The sequence below is a fragment of the Neophocaena asiaeorientalis genome, unplaced genomic scaffold, assembly GCF_003031525.2.
Source record: "Neophocaena asiaeorientalis asiaeorientalis breed wild unplaced genomic scaffold, Neophocaena_asiaeorientalis_V1.1 scaffold292, whole genome shotgun sequence".
In the NCBI taxonomy this organism is placed as follows: Eukaryota; Metazoa; Chordata; class Mammalia; order Artiodactyla; family Phocoenidae; genus Neophocaena; species Neophocaena asiaeorientalis.
Genome location: NW_020173241.1, coordinates 853413 through 855858, shown reverse-complemented (window position 1 = coordinate 855858; position 2446 = coordinate 853413). Strand labels below are relative to the sequence as shown.

Genomic DNA, 2446 nt, shown 5'->3' with positions numbered 1-2446 from the left:
GAAGGGAGGGAGGCAGGGAGAGAGAGGGAAGGCGCCAGTGAGCCAAGAAGCGGGAGCAGGGCGCAAGCCGCCGCCGGTTCGCTTGGAAACGGTTGCCACAGCAACCGGGTTGCGCTCCCCGGCAACGCGGCTGCAGGGCGGCGACCCCCTATCCCCGCCCCCACGAGGGGCCGAAGCCCCGGGGGACTCTCCCTCTCGCGGTGGGGGGAACTTCGACCCTCTGGCCCGTCTGGGTGTTCCTGCCTCCACAGCCGTCGAGGGTGGGGGTGGGGGGCGAGCGGCCCCGTGGGCAGGAGCTGGCTCCCACGTGGCTGCAGTCGTCGCAGCAGGGCTCCTGGGGTGGCAGCAAACGTGGGGGCGGGCCAGCCCCTGGGCCAGCCACGGGAGGAGGAGGCATGGGTCCGGGGTCTGTGCCCGTCACCCCAAACCCAAACCCCACCACCGCCACCCCCGCCAGCGAAATGGCCTGACCCGAGTTGGGCGCCCCAAAGGTGATGGTCCCTACCAGGGGAGATGAAAGACGCTCGCATCCCTCCTCCTCACGGCCAGAGCATGTGCCACACCGTGGCTTGGGCCCGCGGTGGGTCTCTGCTCCTCTTCTCAAGCCACCATTCTCCGGGAAGGGGTGGAAGGAGCGTGGGCAGTAGCAGAGGAAAGGACACTGCTGACCCAGGGAAGCTGAATCCCAGGCCAAAGAGAAGCACCCGACCCCCTGTCTGGATCACAAGTGTCCCTTTCTTGTCTGAGCACAAAGCACAGACTGTGCTGGGTGGCATGCAGGTTGGCCGGCAGGCAGGCCAGCGCCACATGGAGATGTCCTATCTTCCAGGGGAGCTCCTCTGAGAGGAGAATGGCCGCTGAGTCAGAGGAAATGACCTCTGGCTCCCCTCCCAACCTCCCCTCAGTGGATAGCGTGCTGAGGGAGAGAAATGGCCCTCCTGCCATCTCTCCCGGGCCTGACTCAGCAGATGCCAGCCCCAACCGCAGGCCTTGGACCCAGCATCCCAGTGACCACAACCACCCTTGGGTTTCCTTTCCCATCCAGGGAGGTCTCCTGGGTACCAGAGGTGACCATTACCTGGGCATGTGAGGCCTTGACATAGATGCCCTTAGATGGGTGGTATCCTAAGTCAGGCCTGAGTCTCCCACAGGCAGGAGTGCCTTTGGAATTACTCACAGGCTCCTTTCATTCTGTTCCTGCTGTGTGAGACCTGTGCTGAGCATTCTGCATCCATGATCTCCTAGTCCTTACAACATTGTGCAAGGTAAGTTTATTATCCCCATTTTAGAGATGATGACTCCAAGGCTCAGGGAGGTAAAATGACTTGCTCAAGGTTGTACAGCTAATAAGTGGTGGAGCTAGGTTTCCAGTGCAGGTTTCTCTGCCGGCATGGCCCCTCTTTGCTATGGTATTGCTACATGCTATCTCTTGTGAGCCAGGCGGAAAAGAACTGTAGAGCCTTCTAGAGGAGCATTCTTAACCTTCTTCTGCATTCCTCCAGTGAGGCAATTCCCTATGTCTTTTAGGCCTTGGCACACCTTTCCTTCTTCCAGCAAAAGCGGCCAGATTCTTGCCCCCAGATGCTCTGTAGGACCGTGCTATGGCTGGGTTGCCTCCTTTCCTCCCTCCTTCCATTTTCTCTCTCTGAGGGAAGCTGAGCAGTGAGGGCTACCTCAGTCCCCCGGGAAACCCCCAAGGCCCTATTCCTTGGTTTGTGGGCTCTGTGGCCTGGTCAGCTTGCAGCCCTGGCTGTAGCAGAAGGAATTTAGCAATGATGGGCCCATGCACTGCTGGCCCCTATGGGTGCTCAGTCTAGCTCAGGGGTTAGAAACCCAAATGCCTTCAAGGCCCAGGTGGACTAGGGCACTAATCAGCTGCAGTCTGTGTCACCATCTGAGAATGTGGACTTGGTATGACAAGGTTGTCCAGTTTTCAAGTTGACCCAGAAATTTATGTTAAATCTCCTGGTTTTTAAATCTTGGCAACTAATCATATTTTTAAAAAATGATTATGGGCCAACAAAACATGTCCATGAACTGTGTCCAGCCTGAGAGTCACAAGGCTGAGATCTCTAGTCCAAGGGAAAGTGATGGCAGTTTTTGCTAGACCATCTCCAGGCTTGTGTAGATGTAGTTCCATGGGCCAGTTTCCACATTTGAGCCTCTTGAGGCTGCAAGGTGCTGGCATTTGGTTTGTCAAGTGCAGCTGTATATGCTGGTGTATTTTCACATCCCCCATCGGTTCTGCTCCTACCTTGGCACTGCCAGGCAGGTCTCATTGTCTCTGTCATACAGGTGAAGAAACTTCAGCTCAGGCATGGGAATAGCTAGGATGGGATTACACAGCCTGGGCAGGGTATAAGTAGGATTTGAACCCAGGGCTCCCTGCTCAGTGCTCTGCGTGTTCACCAGGCTGCCCCTCAAAAGAGGGTACAATCACCTCCTC

General features: G+C 57.0%; 1 protein-coding gene across 2 annotated transcripts in view; it reads left to right on the top strand.

The window, feature by feature from the left end:
• The first annotated feature begins 21 nt into the window (after window positions 1–21).
• The window catches only part of PRR7 (proline rich 7, synaptic), an 8664-nt gene continuing 6239 nt past the window's right edge, over window positions 22–2446 (top strand). For both annotated transcript variants that reach the window (XM_024745589.1, XM_024745586.1), the window contains exon 1: window positions 22–1265. The gene's annotated coding sequence lies outside the window, so the exon portion shown is untranslated. The remainder of the gene's footprint in view (window positions 1266–2446) is intronic.